Source organism: Camelus ferus, chromosome 5, assembly GCF_009834535.1.
Source record: "Camelus ferus isolate YT-003-E chromosome 5, BCGSAC_Cfer_1.0, whole genome shotgun sequence".
NCBI classification, from domain to species: Eukaryota; Metazoa; Chordata; class Mammalia; order Artiodactyla; family Camelidae; genus Camelus; species Camelus ferus.
This window is the reverse complement of record NC_045700.1, coordinates 42,512,791-42,532,800: the sequence shown is the minus strand read 5'-3', so window position 1 is coordinate 42,532,800 and position 20,010 is coordinate 42,512,791. Positions and strand designations below refer to the sequence as shown.

Below are 20,010 nucleotides of genomic sequence, written 5' to 3'. Positions count from 1 at the left end.
GGGCTTTCCCCTAGATTCTGTTGCTGGAATATTAGAAACTGATACGAAAAGCTGAGAGCTGAAAAATTGCACAATATTACGTATTATTCAAATGCAAAATGCTGTGGGCTGCCACCCCACATCTCAGCTCAGCTATGAATGGCCTTTATACCCAAGTGCATCTCAGTATAGACTGAAAGGATAGAGGCCTTCAGCTTCTGAGATGGCATTAGGATTGCATTATCATATCAATAACCCACATGCCAAGTTCTTGATAAAAACGATCATAATCCAGAGGTAAGAGATAAAATATGAGAGTTTGATTTGTGTAAACAAATCAAAGGCATTTAGAGTCAAGCTACTTAATCTATCTTAAAGCATTGCCAGGAATATAAATACGAGCCTTGAAGTCAGAATAGGCAAGAGTTGAGAGAGTAGAAGGAACTCTAAAGATTATGTGCTGCTTCTTCCTGATTTACTATATCCAGCCATACTGGCCTTCTTTCAATTCTAGGAACCAGCCAAGTTCAAGGTCTCTGGTCTTAAAGCCTCTATAAATCATCCTTCTGCCTCTTCAAAGATGCCTTTTGTGATAGTCAGGATTGTCTCCCTTAAGGTGCATTAACAAATAGCTTCCACATCTCAGTGGCTTAAGGCAAGAAAAATTGTTTCTTCAGGCTACATGCTACCTGTCCATTATGGGTTGGTTGAAGGGGCTTAGTTCCTTGAAGCCACACACGTTCCAGGCTAAGGGAGCAACCACATCGTGGACCACATCATGCATCAGACTGCCACAGAGAAAGGGAGCTAGAGCAACAGCACTTAGATGTTTCAGCATGGAAGCCACACATACTATGTCTATGCACAATCGATGGGCCAGACCAAATCCCTTCGCCCATGGAAGCCCAGAGAGACCAAGGCAATGCAATCCTGTCACGTGCCTGGAAAGGGAAAAGAATGGGACATGTCCCTGGACTCTCATACTTCCCCAGACCACCTTTTAGGAAGCAGGCTCTAGCTCTCCACTCCCTTAGCATCCCCTTTGTTTTCCATAGTGCTTGTAACTGTATTATTTATTTGTTTTCTATTTTGGTTTTAGTTGTTTTCCTCCACTGAAATATATGATCCCAAAGAGGAAGGACCATGTTAGCAGGTTAATTCCATGAAACAGTTCTCAAAAATGTTTAATCAACCTAATATATTTGAATACTAAATATATCTGTCTTGAATTTGGAGAACCCTTATGGTGATAAGGTCATGTCTCTGTCTCCGCCTTTTCTGGCTGTGGGCTGACACCTCTCCATCACTCCTTATCAGAGGATCCTGTCTCCACACCATGGCAGGGGCTGAGGCAAAGACTAACTGGGCATTCCTTCAGCTGCTGTTAGGAACTGGGAAATTCTCAACTAAAGCCTCCCAGAAATCTCCAAAGGCGGTGAAAACCAACATATTCAGTGCACATTGCTGTAAACATTGTAAATATTGAAAAGAAAAAAGGAATTGGGTGAATTGGCATTTTGTCGAATTGACTTTTGGCAAATTACCCGGCAGGGAATTAGCTCAGAGCTACCCTCTCACCCTCCACTCACAGCTGTGCTTCAGTGTCAAACCTGGTATTTAGAAGGCACTCCGAAATAACTGTTTTCATGGGCAAGGAAACTGTAGTTTAGAGAGATTAAGCTATTGCCCCAAATCACAGAGGTGATGGTGGGAAAGATAAAAGTCTGATTCAAGTCCCCTCTCGCCAGTGCGGTGCTCCTTTTCCTAAGCCACATTCCAGGAAGGCTGCAGTCATTCTGATAAACTTAGCATGTTACTGAGAGCAAAAAGTTAGTGTAGAGAAAGATTCTGAGTGTTTGTCTTGCATATCACTTTAAATAAAAAAAATTTGAATGATTACTTGTTATTTTAGACACTTTTTATAACTAAACCATCATTTGCTGTATGAAATCCTATTATTTTCAAGCGAAATAAGAAATAATTGAAGTACAGTTGCCTCTGGGACAAGGTTATTGCAGGAAAGAAGATTCAAGAATCAATTAGCTATGGCCTTGGAGAAATGGATTTTTAAACAGGCATTGTCTCAGGTCACCTAAGGCATATCTTTAATTCCCTAATATTTCATCTTAAAAGAGGCCACCACTACTATCAGTCAAAGGTTTTCTAGATACTGGTGGATGTGAATTTTTAAAAAAGAACACTTTTTTGAGCTACCTATTTTTTTTTTACTCCTGTATTCAGGAACAAAGCATTTATGACAAGGTGATTTTACGTACCATAATTGGGAAACATTAATCCAAGGAAAAAAACCCTAAACTTCCCTCACTATTCATTAGTCCTTAGACGTTGATATCTGATTTGACAGAATTGCTATTGTTTTCCCTTAGTGACGGGCTACCTAAGGGCAGTGAGCATCTCCTACCTGTTGGACCAGCCTTGCTGGGTCTCCTTCTTCTTACTCCAGGCGTGGAGCACAAAGCATGGCCTCAGTCTGTCTGAGGAGGAGATGTGCAGTAGCTCAGGCCAGGAGAAGCTGCTGCTTAGCAAATGGCAGGCTCCTAGGAAGATAAGAAGAAAGAACGTTTCAGAAACAATGGGGATTAATCAGGCTCTGAGATATGAAGGCAGACTGCTGTCACTTTAAAAATAAAACACCTTGTGTTTAGGCTGTAAGTACAATGCATAGAACGGCAAGTAAAAAAGCACTGAATAGATATTGATCAAATGAAGAAAAGAATGAAAAAATGAACAGTGAAGGTCAGAGCTGGTCCTAGGATTACAAAACTATATGCCAACAAGACCAGGCAAGCAGGGTAGGCGGGGAGCGGACTGGGGTGAGCCAGTAGAGGGTGGTGGAGCTGTGCTGAACTGCTGAGCACATGTCCCCCAGCTGAAGCCGGCAGCCAGGGCTCGGAGCTGCCTGAGGGCTTCCGTTGATGCCTTAAGGAAAAGCGGCTCAATAATGCCACAACTTCAGGTTCTCGGGGGAAGACAGAATCACAGATTATTATGTGAAAACTTTTGAATTTATATTTTAGAATTCAACTGAACAAAACAAAACTCTATGCAGGTCAAACAAGGCTAAAACCAAAGCCCATGTGAGGGTCAGAATTAGCTCCTGAGTGGCCATGAGATCTAAGATCGAGGGCAACATCTTTAATGTCCAGTGATGACAGAGGGTCCAGGGAGCTGATGCCACTTGAGCAAAGATGCCCAGCTAACTGGAGGCAGTGCTGGGCTTTCTGGACATGAGTGCCCTCCCTTCCTCTTACAACTTGTGACCACTCTCAGACTGCCTGAATCTGATCAGAAACCTGTTTAAATAACACTGGAAGCCGATCAGAAGCTGTCTTCTGCCTTGGTCTCACAGCTGTGCTTAGATAAAACTTCATAATGAGAGGTATAATTTTCTATTCTTACCACTCACATTCTGGGTAAAGTCAAAGGGACTAAAATATGATGGTTCTTCAGCATGGCCAGATGTGGAGAGTGGGAGTGAGGGGTATGGACAGAGGCACAAGTGGGTCCCACTGGATCCACCTGCTGGTTCTAGTTTCTGGCAAAAGCCTGCTGTTTAGATGAGGGGTGGTACTGTGTGATGGTTAAGTGCGTGGGATGGGTTTAAATATTGACTCAGCTGCTTACTGTGACTTAAGCTCTCTAAGTCCCATGTGTAAAACACTGATAACGACAGTACCCAAATCACAGAGTTGTACTGAGGTTTAAATGAAACAGTGCACAGAAAATGCTTATAATGGTATGTATGTAAGTATGTATGTATGTAAGTATGTACGTATGTATGTATTTTTCTATTTATTCACCAATATTGGTTAGGAATAAAGGGAGAATGCAATGAAACTGATAACTTTTCTGTCCCATTCTTTGGGGGGGGGTGTTTCTTTCTTTATTCTTATTTTTTTAGTTGAAGTATAGTCAATTTACCATGTAGTGTTAGTTTCTGGTTTATACTGACTCAGTTATACATATATATATATTCTTTTTAATATTCTTTTTCAACATATGTTACTAATAAATATTGAACATAATTCCCTGTACTGTACAGTATGACCTGTTGTTTATCTATTTTATATATAGTACTTAGTATCTGCAAATCCTGAACTCCCAGTTTATCCCTCCTCACTCCCTTTCCCCTCTGGTAACCAAGTTTGTTTTCTATGTCTGTGAGTCTGTTTCTGGTTTGTAAATAAGTTCATTTGTATTTTTTTTTTTGATTGTATATGATATTTTTCTTTCTCTTTCTGGCTTATTTCTTTCAGAATAACGATCTCCAAGTCCATCTATGTTGCTGCAAATGGCATTATTTCATTCTTTTTTATGGCTGAGTAGTATTTAGAATGGTAGTTAGACATGATAGGCACTCCATAAATGTTTGCTACAGTGTAATAAATACCAACATTTATTGAATGCCTATTATATGCTAATTTACTTGCTTTTATCATGTGTAATTATCATCACAACCCTCTTTGTTTTATGTAATTACTTTCATTTTAATAATAAGAAAACCATGACCTTGGAAGATCTAGCTTCTTGTCTAATGTCACCTTAGTATGAATGGAGCCAAGTATTGGAACACAGGTCTACTCAGCCTAGCTGTCTTCTTAACCTGCTTCTCCAGTGCCTTGCCAGTCAGTGTTCAACTGAAGATACTGATTTGGATCTTTAAAGGGAGGGATAATCAACTTTGGTCAAACGGTAAATATTTATCAAGTTAAATACCAGGGGTGTGGGTACAGCTCAGTGGTAGAGCCTGTGCTTAGTATGCACGAGGTCCTGGGTTCAATCCCCAGTACCTCCATTAAAAAATAAAAAAAGTTAAATACCAAAGCAAAGAAGTCTCAAAGCAAATAATCAAAAATGCTTCAATGCTTGGTAATCTTCTGCCTCATGTAAAAATGTGCTGTACTGGAATGGGAGAGTGCCACATGGCTATGAATAAGATAAGAGAGCACGTGGTCCATTTTCAATCGACATCAACCCTCATTCTTACCCTTTAAGATGCTCTGGCTCTTAATAGATTATTTGCTTAACATTGATAAATCAATTTCCATGGAGGAAGTAGATTTTAGGAACTGAAACATGTATTGAATGTCAACACTGGGAAGATAAGACCTGGAAGATTTTACTCTAGCATAGTTCTTTTTAAACTCATTGCTTTTATAGAATTTTCTATACAAAGAAAGAGTAGAATAAGACACAAACATTTTTAAAGTGTACGAAGCATTAATATGAAGCATCTTACATAAAATATTGTTGAGTGAAGAGAAGGAAGGAAGGGAGGAATAAAGACATGAGCAGTTACCGACTGCTACCATGAGCCAGACCCCATACTACGCACCACGTACTGTTAGATACATATTAGATTTGCTAAATGAAAAATAACCAAACCAGGGCCACAAGACATGTGAAGAATGTACATTACAGCCAAGTCAAATTTTCAGGGGCAGATATTTCAGTTTAAATCTTAAGTCTTACTTAATATATAATATTTAATACATAACTTAATATATAATACATAATACTTAAATATAACATCTTATATTAACCACTCATTCTGTTTAATTTTTTTTGACAAAAAAGAAGTTTTTAATTAATTTTAACCAAACAAAAACAGGGAAAGAGGGTCAATGAAACTCACTTCTGGGAAAACGTAAATTAGGATACATAAAGATGCAAACTTTCTCTGCTTTAAGACAAACTTAACATTATCCTAGGAGTAAATGGTATCTATTCTCAGCAACAATATAGAAAACAGGAATGTTCTGTACAAGACCAGATGAAAAATATAAGCCACTTTGTTCAGGCTGACTTCTAAAGCACCATTTTAATACTTAAATTAGAGTCATTGCAACTTTCTAGAATGTGAAATGCACCCACATTTGAGTGCTGGTTTTAGAACATGAAACAATATGTCAAAGTCAAATAGAAATGAATTTGTTCATTATCTACTCTTTTGGATAATTGCCATTATTGCTATTTCTCCTGGGGCAGATAATTGAAAATTGACTATATAAATTGTTGTGTTTTTCTGGGAAAATAGCCTAGACTCAAAATTTGTCACCCACATTTTAATCTAACTTATAATTTTACCAGGCCTAAAAATTATAGCTACTCTAGTACATTATTTTATTATACCTCATTAATATCTTTTCTTCTTTGCAGATTTATGTGGCTAAAAGGAATTGTGCAGTGCCATTCATTCCAAGGAGTCCATTCATTTTGCTTTGCCCTCCCACCAGAGTTCGCTGTGAGGTGTTTTACTGACAGAATAGGACAAGTAAGACAGTAAAATATTTGAACATGACATTTAGTTCCCCCAGTTTTGCTACAGCCCTCTTTATGGCAACAAAGGGATTTGCCGCCTAAATCTCTAACGTCAGCATCTGTCCACGTGTGATCCTGGTTTGTGTGTGGTCCGTGTACTATCAAGGACTTGAATAAAGACCCACGGAACAAAACAGAAAGCCCTACTGGTTGCCCATTTATCAGCTTATCAAGATAAATTCTTTGATTCATTAGGAAGCCAGGTAGAGGTAACAGTTGTCTACTTAGTTAATGAATTTAGGAGAACACAGGGTTTTCATTCTCTAAATTTCAGTGATAATGAACCTAAGTTTCTATTTCTCTGGTCATAGGTAGGATCCCTGGGAAATAGACTTGGAGACTGAGACACCCATGCAGGAAGCTGACTGGAGCATGTTCTCATGTGCAACACCTCTTCTGGGATGAGAGGGGAAGGAGGAAGGGGTGGGAGAGACTGAACTGTGAGGCAGTCACACTGGAGACTTGAGCCCAGTCCCCAGGGAGCTCTGGAGCTGGGGGGAGCCTGCAGAGGTCCACTGTGTGCTGGAGCTCGCCTGGGCTTGGGCAGAGCTCGCTTTACACACCTCTTCCAGTTGCAGTCAGTGATATCGTGCTGATACCTTGAAAATGTAGGCATGTGTGTGAACTATTTACAACCCAGTAATTGGCCAATGCTAGAAACGAGAGCTTCTGTCACACCTGACTACCAAGCCCTCAACCTTCGGACAGCTGGCTTACAAGCAAATGCCTAGTTGAGGAAGACTGATTTGCAATATCTGTGCCAAAATCCATGTGATAAGTTCTTAACTGCATGTGGTACGACGTGGAGGGAATGGTAAACTATACTGCTACGTCTTGGATCGCTGTAGCTTCTCCAGGCTAGGTCTCCTCTGCTCTACACAGAGGATTATTCTAATCCCAGGATCTCCAGCCCTGCTATGCTGTCAGTAATCTTTACTGTTGCATTTTTGAAAGAGGCAGCCAAGCTCCTATGAAAATGGAACTGTCCCTATGAGACACAACATGGTGACATGACTGCCAAGGCCCAAGTGACAGTTATCAAAGGAGAAAGTTCTGACAATGATCAAAGAACACCCTGTATATAATACTCGGAAAAAGCCAACAGAAATAATTTTTATGTACAAGTACTGCCATGTCTTTACTTGTAAACATGATCATTCCCTGCCAGTAGAGTGATAATCACTGCAGCTTGTCTTTGTTTAATGAAGTCATAAAATATTTCAAGAGCGAGTTTAGCATATATACCACAAGGTGGGAGATTTTAAATTTATTAATCAAGCCACACAAAGATTTTGGGCTAAAATCATTCCAGTTTTTTAAAAACTTAAATCTAAAGGAGATGATCTAAGCCAATTGCTGTTTGCCAATACCAATATTTTTAGGAAATTCAGAGAGTTGGTATGAGAGAGTTCACCATTAGCTGGGATAGTAGAAAAATTTAGAGGGACCATTCTGAACAAAGCTGCACACCTACCGAAATTCTTTCTTTTCAGTCCTTTACTCCATAGGAAAAGACCATAAGGAAAGACTCAAGATTTGTCAGAGACAGATTATACAGAAACTCTTCTCAGCTTGGCCCCTTACCTCCTAAACCCACGCTAAATCTTGGAAATGTAGTAATTGCAAAAACACCACGGAGGCATCCAATTTAGGGGGAAAAAAAACAATAGCCATCAAATGGAGAACTTCTCATGATTTTAGTATGAGACTAGAATTAGGAAATGCAGTAAGAAAAGTGTGGATGATTCTGAAATTCAGTGATTAAAAAGTGACTCAGTATTGACTGTATCTATCCTATCACCTAGCACATTTCTGTAACAGACATCAAAGCAGACAGGAAGTGGGGTTTCCAACAAATGTTCTTTCATGACATAAAATCATTGAGCAAAAACTCTCTTATACATCAAACTTAGCACAGGACCTAGCACATGGTAGGGGCTTAATCTCTCTCAGTACCTTGCTGTTAGGTGAACTGATGAAAGCTTGCTTGGACCACATTTGGATTCTCTAATCAGCTACTTAATTGTTCTCCTATAATATCCAGTGTTTCATTCAACAAACCTATGCTGAATATTTTCTATGTTGTGGTAGTCTAGGAGAAGCTGAAAATATAGAGGAACTCATCTGTCTCTTCTGGAGACACATAAAATTCAGACAATAAAGCAAAGTAATAGAGATACTGAAGCACAGAGAAGAGACCCCAAACTGGAAGTGTGTGTGTGTGTGTGTGTGTGTGTGTGTGTGTGTGTGTGTCTCGTGTGTGTGACCAAATGTACTTTTCTCTTAAATGAGGTATTAAGAATATTAATAATTAAGAGCAATAACTTCACTTGTTCTGACTGAAAAATATGAATGCAACTGATGTTTTTGTTAATCAAACAGGGGATATTGTAAGGCTGGAGGAATGTAGTATGGAGCCTTAAAAATAACCTGGCCTATTTTTTCCTGATTTTAAAATATTTTAGTTTTTTTTACTAGTCTAGTCTTTCAACAGTTCAACAATATTTTTATTTTCCTTTTATGTACAATTCACCTACTAGGTCCTGGGGAGATTTAAAGAAAAATGAAGAAAATTCAACTGGCTTTCAGAATCTTACTGAGACATTCCAAATATCTGCTATGTTATGACCCTTTTAAAAGTCTGATATAATTTCATGATACTTTTCAAGAATACAAATGTTCTAATCTATGTCTATTTATGAAATTCTAGCCTGTATAAATGAGTTGCTTCCCAAATGCTTTTGAGAGAACATGAATTTCCCTTTATAACAAGCAAAAACAGAACAATGGAACAGGTCCTTATTAGTGTTTGGCTGTCAAACTTTTAGCTAGAGCTTTAGGTCTCTGCCTTTATAGATGGCAGAAGTTGCTTCTGAAAATTAAGACCATTCCAGGGCATATGTGCAAAGGAATTTTGCAAAGCTTGCACATTGACTGAGTCAACTACTGCCTTAGCTGGACTTTTCAGGTCATGCAAACACTGATACAGTCAATCATCCCACATAAGCGCATGCAATTTGAGCATGTCTCCTGATTTGACATAGACTGTCTACAGCCAGTTAGCAACAATGAGACTTGAGCGCAACCCATCTGTGGGTAATTGCTTTGCTTTTTCTTTTCTTTTTCTATAAGCAATTTTATTCTAGATCAGTATTTTTAGCAATGGATATGGGATCTGCCACTAGAGATGATGAGAGAATAGGCTGGCATCTGCACAAATATATCACCACCATTAAAAAACAGCAAAAGAAAACCAACAGCTTAAAGTGCATGCCCCACACACAGATGATCGAAGGAGCAGTAGCATTCCTTCATCCAAAGGGCAGCATCTTGACCTGACATGTGCCTGACGAATGGTCCTCTTCCTTACTTAAGTGGTCCTCCATCATACCCAGGCACATTTGGTGCAGATGCTCTCAGCCATATCGACCAGAGAGAGGCACGGCGGAGAACCTGCAGTAGCGCCTGCAGGGGGCTGGAGGTTGGGAGGTGGGCACTCGAAGAGAAGCCCCCTTTGCCCTGAATGGATCATACTGAATGGGGATTTCTATAGTCCAAGATCCATATGACTTTCTGAAGTTGTGGCATGGCAAGCAGGAGGTGCAGTATGGGAACAGTGCATCTTTTTCTCTTAAGTTTTATAGAGCTCCCCACTAGGTTCTCACCCTTGGATGTGAAAAGAAAATGCACCTCTGTTACTTCCAAGTTGGGCACATTTTTCCTCAGTAGGCCTTCCCCAAAGGGATGAGGAGTTAAACCTGACACTGTGGAAATGTTTTCCATGCCTTGGCTAAGTTGCAAAAGAAATCAGTTTAGAAATGTCTTGAGTCTCTAAGTGAAGTAAGCCAGAAAGAGAAAGAAAAATACCATATGATATCATTTATATGTGGAATCTTAAAAAAAAAAAAAGACACAAATGAACTTATTTACAAAACAGAAACAGACTCACATACAAAACAAACTTATGGTTACCAGGGGGAAAGAGGGTAGGGAGAGATAAACTGGGAGTGTGAGATTTGCAAATACTAACTACTATATATAAAACAGATAGACAACAAGTTTCTACTGAATAGCATAGGCAACTGTATTCAATATCTTGCAGTAAGCTATAATGAAAAAATATGAAAAGGAATATGTGCATGTATATGTATGACTGAAACATTATGCTATACACCAGAAATTAATACAACACTGTAAACTGGCTGTACTTCCATTAAAAAAATTTTTTTAAAAACTTCAGAAAAAAAATGTCTTGAGTTAACAGGGAAACATTATGTTGAAAAAAAACAAACCCCACAAGTATTTTCATTTGGAAACAAAGGTAAGTAAAGCCTAGAGACTAATGATCTCACAGAAGGACTAAATCTGAACAACAGACACTCAAGAATTAGGTTTATGAGAAGGGGCTTTGTAACCAAGCAGGACCCTATGGCGCCTTCCTGCGACAGACCCCTCCCCCATTTCCTCTGCTTTAGCTCCTCTATGAAGTACCTAGATACAGTATCTGATGCAAATTTCCAGAGTTGTTTTACAGATGCTAAAACCCTCACCAAATTAAAGAAATTAAGTAGTTGATGACTAAGAGCACGGTAGACCCCAGACCTACTGGTGAGTAAGGATTGATAATGTTAACCCCTGTGACACCACCCTGTTACCTCACCATCAACCAATCAGAAATGTACACGAGCTGGTCACATACCCTGGGGCACCCCTCCCTCTCCTTGCCTTTAAAAATCCTTCACTGAAACCAACCAGGGAGTTGGGGCTTTTTGAGCCCTAGCAGTCCCAGATTCCTCTCACGGTGCCTTAAAATAAACACTGCACTTTCCTTCAGCACAACCTGGTAGACTGTGGCTTGGCTGTAGTGTGTGCAGGCAAGCGGACCCAAGTTTGGTTCGGTAACAGCTTACAATTTCTTACTACAATCACTCTATATGAATACAATTTTACACCTGTTTTCTAGTACTTTGACTGATGCTATTATTTTTCAAGTTTTAAGGTCTAGACTCCTCAGCTCACTAAGCCACATCCACCCCACTCCTTTGACAACATCACCTGGGCCGCCTGCCGTTGTTTGTTGCTTTGAACTTCTGCGATGCTGAGGCGGCCCACTCCGGCTCTGAGAACAGGGTGAGCGAGCCACAGCCTCATGTTTTCCTCTTGTGTTATTATTTTTACCTGATTTCTCCCCAGGAGGAAGCTGTACATTTTAACCAGAGAGATACGGGGAAAAGAAACTATTTTTCTGCCAAGATAACAATCGACGACCTCGGGCAATATGTGCAGTTTTCTGGAATTCTATTAAAAATTATCTGATGAACTGCCTTCGGGTCTCTGTGTTGTTTTCTTTGTGTGGGGCAAGAAGTGGGACCTACTAGGCTTAGCAAGCTTAGCTGGACGTTACTTAAAGTTTAGGCAGTAAACAAAGATGTGCCCTATAGTGCACAGATGGCTGGAATGATCAATTTTAGAGTTGAAAGTTACATTAAGAATTACCTGGTCCTGCCCATATTCATTAAACTTGGTACAATAATAGCCCCAAAGATACAGTACCTTAAGTAATCCATCTGTTCTCTCTATTAAACCCTTCTTGTCTGGATTCTAAAAACCAATCAGTTCACTTTCTCTTCCAGTAAAAAATAAAAAAGAAAATTTGAAAAAGGTCACAAATCAGGGCCATTGTGTGTATACTCCTTGTAACACATTTTCCCCTGGAAAAAAATAGTAATAAATACAAAAGGACCTGTGACATATGCCTCCATTAAAGTAAAATACAAGTCTTTCACGGGGCTAAATGCATACCTAGAACTGCTTACTGCTCCATGCGATTGTGATACTGGGGATGGAGCCAGAGTGTAAATGGGTCACCCAGAATGTACTTTATCTAAAAAAATGTATTCCTTGGGGGAGTTGTGGACAAATGGACTGAATGTTCATTTCTGAGGCCTTTGCTTAGGAAGTCAATGAAGCCAAGTACGCCAAGCAAAACCATCTGCTCAAGGTCAAAGAGATGGGAAGGCCGCTGCCAGACCCCACCTGGATGAGGGCCTGCCCAAGCCATAGGCACCAGTCCATTTCCTCCTCTTCCTTACCTGGAAGAAGGCAGATGCCTGGAATTATGCAAAATCAAACAATATATTTTCCAAAATCAACAGAGCTAAGCACCCTGTGAAATCTCTAGATAGAGAGAAGACACCACATATGCCCACACTGTACCACCACCACAGCAAGTTTTTATTTTTGTAAAGCAATTATCAACTTATGTATAAATGATTACAGTATTTGAGATCCAAGCTCCTTGGAAAAATCTGATGTTGCAATCAAAACATAATTGAGCTATTTTGGAAGAGAAAGACTATTTGCTCTTCAAAACACACAAATATCTAAAAATTAAACAATGACCCACTTAGAATGGACTGCTTCACTGTAATTTTTTAAGGATGCATTTTAAATGAACTTCCCTACTTGATGAAAAGTTTCTATAGTCTAATACTGGTTATTTCCCAACCTGGGATGTCTGTGTGTCTCTGAGGGTGTGTGTCTCTGTGTGTGTTGAGGGGTGGGTGGTGTAGTCAGTATTGATGAGTTAATTTACTCAAGTGATCTGATCCGAAAATCCATCTGCAATCATTTGCAGCCTAAATAATGTCTTGTACATGTAAGTATTTTTCAAATATGTATACACGCTCTCATGATAAGAAAAATGCTAATTCATTTTAAAGTGTTGTCTACAATCTACTTCATTGTATACTTTTGTTATTACATATTTTTCAATTCCATGGATCATAAAAACAGCAATTACCTATGGGCAACCACAACATTTTAAATGTTAAGAAGGAGGTCTCTTTCCTGGATTAGATGTAGTGCAGTAATGTATTTCAAGAGTTACAGATAAAACAGTTGTAATAGGAACTTACTAGAGGTATAGAATATAATGGAGATATGATAGATATGATGCATTTTCAATTATGAATGAGTCACATTATAAGAATCATTAAGCCATTTGGTTATATTAAGTTGAAATGTTTAAGCCCAGCTCTGAAATATAACACTTAGAAAACAATTAACAGTCATTGCCTCTGGGGATAGGAGTGAACTTGTGTGAGCTGCCAGAGCAAAGGCACTTCTTTTTAGTCTCCATACATCTATATTGTTTCTATTGTTTACAACAACCATGGATTCAAATATTCCTTGTATATTTCAGAAAGAAAGAAAGAAAGCAAAAGCAAAAGCAAAGCAAAGCAACCACACAAAATGAGGTCAGCAGTCTATGGAGCCAGGGAGGTGCTGGCTCCCTCTCTTGCACGTCCGCCCTCTTCCACTAGGCTTGCAGTATGAGGCTGAGAATTGCTTCTCATTCCTTATAACTTCGCTGCTCCCAGCTAGACAATCGCATTCACCCCATGCTGGGCCCTGGGCGGCACACGTCGGGTGGAGTCTGGGCTCACAGGGAGGACTGCAAAGCAAGCTCCCTATCACCATGTCCATGTGTTTGGGAGCTACAGGACCGCAGTGTATTCCCACCCAACTGTGTTTTGTTGTACAGTTGCCTAAGAGTGCAGAGAGAATGACTCTTGCCTCCTGCCACTGAACATGCACTGGCACACCCCAGGGAGCACTTATGAAATCCTCCTCAGTGCTACACCAGGATGAGATTACAGCTGGCTGATCCAAAGGGGCTTCCTCCCACGATGACTCTATGAGAGCTGATGTTTGGTGTCAGGGGTGCACAGGGATCATGTGATGTTTAATGCATTTAGGCTCAAGAAGCTGTAGCAAATTCCGTGCCACACTTGCTAATATGGTGAGTTAATCTAAAATACTTTAAATTCTGTCCCCTCCAAAATGCTGCCATGCTAAATTACCCCAAGTTAAGTAATGTCATGTTGTATTATGGCATGACATTCAGGTAGCTTATTGTAGCAAATAAAAACATTTCTATCCTTAAGGAAGATTTCATGGAAAGCAGATGCACTGTGGTTGTTTTTTTTTTCTAAGGAATTTAGTCCAATTTTAGTAATGCATATGTGAAGTGGATAAAATGTTACAAATAAAAGATTCTGGTTTTTATCTGAGGCATAAACTAGACCTTCAAATTTTAAGTATAGTACTGGGGAAGTGAGTTATTTAAATTTAACGATCACATTTTCTCTCTATCTGTTATATCTACAGTGATTTTTCTTTACTCATTCAAAGGGAGGACAAACAAGATGGGGTTTTTCCTGATTGGTTTTTTTGATTTAGGACCAATATACACCAACTGGCTCTGTTTTCACTACTGCATGCACATACACGCACACACTATATACTATATATATGAGAAATATACATATAGTTTTTAATACTTTACTTTTCCAATTCTCTCTGTAAATATGTATATATTTAAGTATATATTTGTTGAAGGCTGTTTCTATGTAACAAAAATCCACCATAGTGAAAGGTGAAAAAAGTATATTCAGAGTATGACAATATAACCTAGCCAAGCATGCGTGGACAAAGAATGTCACTAGAGAACAAAGGATGTTGAGGCCCTCAAGCCTTCAGCCACGGCGGCCACCCCCGATGGTGGCCCCTGAGGGGGAACTCAGGATGGAGATAAACAGGATACTGGTTCTAGATAGTCAGTGTGCCTATCAAAGGAATAATATCATTAAGCCCAGTCTCTTACATCTTTCCATACATAGGAAAGCACTAAATTCATTAACTTTAGGTGCCTGGTTTATCTTTAGTTCACAGTAATCTTTTGATGTTCAACTATGTGTTTTTTGTTTTGTTTCTCTTTCCCCCCAAAACTCTGATACATCTTGGCTCCTCCCCTCCCTCTTTGGCACAGTCCCCCAGAGCTATCCAAGCAGCTGAATCCCAGACTTAAGTCCTCGGTAAGTTTGCCGAATAAAATACAATTCTCAATCTTTCCAGTGGACATATGCAATGTGCAGTAGCCAGGGCATCAACTCATTATGCATATGTTTGATCAGCTATTTCAGCTTTCACCCTGATGGATTTCTGTCACACAGAAATAGCCCTCAATAAATACAGTTAGTGAGTGTCTCTTTTGAAACGGGTTTTCATGGTTTTAGATTCAGGTCCAGAGCATGCTTTCTTTCTGCAAATGCTTCCTCTAGACTCCACCTCTCAAAGCTCAGTGAGCTGAAGGCCGCTGGGCTAAGGCTTAACTGCTGTGCATCTAAGCTCTTCATGGTCAAGGAGGACTTGTCAAGGTCAGTCAGGTCTCCTTCACAGAACTGCCCATCCCCAGGCACAAAGATAAGGATCAGCAGACCCTTTCCTTTTGGTACATCAACAGACACTTCACTTTTGTGAGGGGGAAAAGAAAAGCTTTTCAATATGAAGAAATAATTCCAAAGTCTCAAAGATCTATGGTTAAGTAGGGAAGCTGAGTTGCTGATAATACTTTAAACGTATTTACTACTTCCATTTTAGTTTGGGACTTGTATTTACATATCTTTATGTTTTGTTTTGATTTTACTCTATTGAGGAGGAGGATTAAGGGGCATGGTTGTCAACAGGCTGGGGTGATAATGCGTTTTTTCCCTTCCTGAACATCTGATTTAAAGGTAACAAAAGACTCCAGAGGTTGTTTGATCATGAAAATAAATAATCTTGAGGTTTCAAATTTTAGAAGGCATCACACAAGGATGCCCAGCACCGACTATCATGGGAGCTGCTTACAAGTCCCATGTTTTTCCCTCTGGGATTCCTGTCTCAATGATTTTATGTCCATGAAATAAAATAACGGGAAAAAATTCAAGCAGAGCTGATAATGAAATGCTGTCATTACCTCAGCATGAACTTTCTGTATTCGTTCAACAGATATCTAATGAAAAAAGATTTACAGAATAGGGCACTAGTCTAGGCACTTGGAAATACATCAGTGCACAAAAGAGATAAAAATCCCTGCTCTGATGAAGTTTATGTACTAGGGGCAAAGACTATATGCATGCATACCTTGTGTATATACATAATGCATTAATAGAATGTTCACTGAAGGCAGACAGAAATTCTATTAAAACTAAGAACCTTTGTCTGTGGGTCTTGTACACATTTCAGATTTCATAAAGTAATTAAATTGCCCTTTAACATTTGCTTTAAACCTTCCCCCTCAATTCTTATTGAGATTATAATCTCTTCACAGTTTGACAAGAGCAGGCACCAGGCTCAAGGAATAAAGCCAGGAGAACCATTTAGTGTGTTCTAGAAAGTATGACTTTTCAAAACTTAAAACCAGGTTTAATGATTTGGTTTGAAACAATCATTCAAACTCTCTCTGTACATTTGCTGGACATTTCAGAAAAGTTGGTAAATTAAAAAAAAAATCTTCCCAATATATTATGGTACTTTTTCTTGGTTTCCAAAATGATGGTCTGTTTTTGAAAGTTGATTTTAATCCGTTTTATCAACAGTGAGACAAATGCTTGGATGTCCCATTCACAGAGAAAATGATTATAGAATCAAGAGGCTGCATCAAGTACCATATTAAGGAAACAGTATCCATGGCAACAAAAATGAGAGTACATTCATTGAAATCACAGGCTTGGAAAGCCCCTTGAAATAGTTCTTCACACGAGAGTGCCTCTGTGTAGATAAAAACTCATTTGGCATTCAAAAATATTTACTGAAGCCCTACTGTGGGTCAGATACTGTACCACATACCAGGAACAACTAAATCATGGGTCATATTCCCAAGAAGCCAATAGCTAATAAGGAAGTCAGAAATGCAGACAATCTAACTAAGACTCAGTGTTATAATGATGGCATATTTAAGGTGATGTAAAAAAAAAAAAATCACCAAGCCTTCCTCTATTTCATGGCCTCTCAAAAATGTTCCTGTAATCTCCCTCATGAACCTTGCTCACTAGAGAAAACACTTTATTTTTACTAATTTCTGCTTAATGTCTGGCACAATCTATAAGGATCAGTTCTGTTTTATCCTGTTCTCAGAGAAAAAGATAAAACATCTGATTATAATTTCTTTATAAAACCCTGCATATGTTTTAAAATTAGAAAATTATTAAATCAAAATAAAAATATTTTAACTGTTGAATTTACTTAAGTACCATCTCTTTCCAACAAAGATTTCCAGGGCATAAAGTAGAAGATTTAATCATAAGGAAATTAAAAAGAAACAGAAAAACAGACCTAATTTATAGGCAATCAGATAAAGTAACCATAAGAGTTATTGTTACTAATAGCTGGAAGCTTTTTCAGATCTGCATTTCATTTGAGCTTCCTAGCAGCTAATGTAAAGATGAGAAATGTGACAAATTAGTTACATAATTTTAAAAAAATATGAAAGGCATAAACATGCCAGTTTTTCAGCAGAGGTCAAGTTATTTTTAATATTAAACTCTATAATAACTTTTACACAGAGAGAGAAGATTAAATTATATAGTGGCCACTATCCAAATGGTGAAGCATACAACCAGATGTTAAATCAAGTCTAATAAAAACCAAGGACAAACACTGAAGCAAATTTAGTGAAGGCAGAGCCAGAAGGAAGCAGATCATTATGATATAAACATATGGCTCAGGATATGAATACATGCATAGATCAATTGGCCTCCATTTCCCCTCAAAGCACTTTTTCATCTGACATAAGAAATACCTGTTTCCTTGACAATTCAAGGTTAATTCTTCGGAAAAAACCTTGGAGAGCTGGTTTTCTAGAATGCTGCTTGATGGTGGATGAATGGTCTATTAGCTTTGAAATTTAAGTCAACTAGTGGTAAGATGGTCAGTTTACTGTGAAAATGAGAAAGCAAACCAGCTTGGATCTTTGTTTCTACAGGATGTGAAAGACATTCCATCGTCACACAGAAATGAGCTAATCGGAGCAGGATTCTCCACAGATACAGCATCAGACTGATTCTAAGACTTGAATAAATATCCCAAATATTAACATAGAACAGAGAAAAAAATGGTATTCATCGGGAAATTATTTCTAAAGACAGATAGGTATGAAATAACCAATTACTTTAGTTAATTCTGGCAAATAAAAGGGCAATTCAGGCAAAAAAGCAACAATGACTCTCAGCAAGACAAAAAGAAAGCAACCCACGTGCAAGAGAGTGCTGTTCAGAGACTTCTTCCCCCTCTAAAATTTTCAAAAGGGAGCTTTGGTCTCAGACGGTTCTGATACAGGAAAAAACATGGGGAGTGAGAGGATGGCCATGTCCCAGTCCCTGGGGTGCACCTCATCAAGTGAGGGTCCTTGGCTTTGTGTAGGAAAGAATTCAAGAGTGAGCCACAGCTGAGTAAAGGTAGATTTATTCAGAGAGATACATACTCCATAGACAGAGTGCAAGCCATCTCAGAAGGCAAGAGCAAGGCCTAGGAGATACACATTCCATAGACAGAATGCAGGCCATCTTACTCAGAAGGGAGAGTGGTGGCTCCAAGCATGAGGTCAGCTAGGCAAAATGAGATCAGGCATGAGGTGTGGGGGTTGTTAGTTTTTCTGGGCTCAGTAACTTCACATGCTAACAAGTGGGAGGACTGTTCCAACTACTCTGGGGAAGGGGCTTGGATTCCCAGGAGTGGGGCCATCACCCACCTTTTGACCTTTGTCATTGTCAGCCTTGAAACTGACATGGCACCTGTGGGAGTGCCATTTACCATGCTACTGTCTTTCAGTGAGTGTATATTGAAGCTCAAGGTCTACTGGGAGTTGAATCTTTCACCATCTTGGTGCCAACTGCTGTGGCATTCTTGTAATGGTTGTGCCCTGTTCCCTTCCCTCTTGTCTCAGTTCCAGAATATTCTCCTTAGGTTTCTATTCTGGAGCAATGTAATATCAAACTGTTTCTTCCTTCTGTTTTAATTTAGGATCTTTGAATAAACTTTTAATTCTTCTAATCACATATCTGTCCCATAGGTTCTTGGGAAAATGCAAATTATAGTTTGCCAGTAGACTTTCAATCCAAATACTTGAAAAGTGAAGGAGAGCCGAGCTGGACGGTGGAAATCGGCCGGCCGTGCTGTCACGACCGCTCGTAACCACGTTACCGCTCCCACTTCTCCCATTTGTTTGTTCTTGTTAGAACCCATTGTTTGCAGTCGGAAAGCAAGCAAGTACTTGAGGCTCTGAAATTTATTTTACATTAATCCATACATAATTTCAAAGGTGGAAAAGGAAAACCATTTCTTCTTTCTCTTGATATTGGAAATTGGAGCTCTGTGTGACTGTTTACCTTCCGCCTTCCACAGCGGCCATGAGATTAAAGCAAGGTGAGAAACAGCATGGTCTCTGATCGTTTTGACTTTGTGAAGCTGGGTGGTCAGGATGAAAGACAGTAGTTTATCACATTAGTGCGTTCTCGCTTAAATTTTTTAAAAGAGGGAAATAAAAAGGATTTGTTCAGCAAATAGCTTGTTAGAAAACCAGTGACAATGAAGCTGACCTTTCTGTTACATCAAAGGGGCCTTATTAAGTGCCTTATGGATAAATTTCAAGTTTGGGAAAAATAACTGCTACAAAGCAAAGCTTTTTTTTTTTTTTTTTTTTTGCTTTCTGTTGGCTCATCTAGAAAAAGCTCAAAATCTTAAACTATCAGTTAAATTGGGTGCCTGCAAATGAGGGGATTTTCAACATATAGTCTGTTTATTAAATCCTCTGGTTAATGTTATCCAAAGTGTAACAAAGGAGCTGGCTCTCTTACTACAGTTCTT

The 20,010-nt window shown here is 39.1% G+C and overlaps 1 protein-coding gene across 5 annotated transcripts in view; it reads right to left on the bottom strand.

Moving 5' to 3' along the window:
* B3GALT1 (beta-1,3-galactosyltransferase 1) overlaps positions 1 to 20,010 on the bottom strand; it is a 490,368-nt gene that overhangs the window by 38,454 nt on the left and 431,904 nt on the right. For all 5 annotated transcript variants that reach the window (XM_032479622.1, XM_032479621.1, XM_032479625.1 and 2 more), the window contains one exon: positions 2,402 to 2,537. The gene's annotated coding sequence lies outside the window, so the exon portion shown is untranslated. The remainder of the gene's footprint in view (positions 1 to 2,401; positions 2,538 to 20,010) is intronic.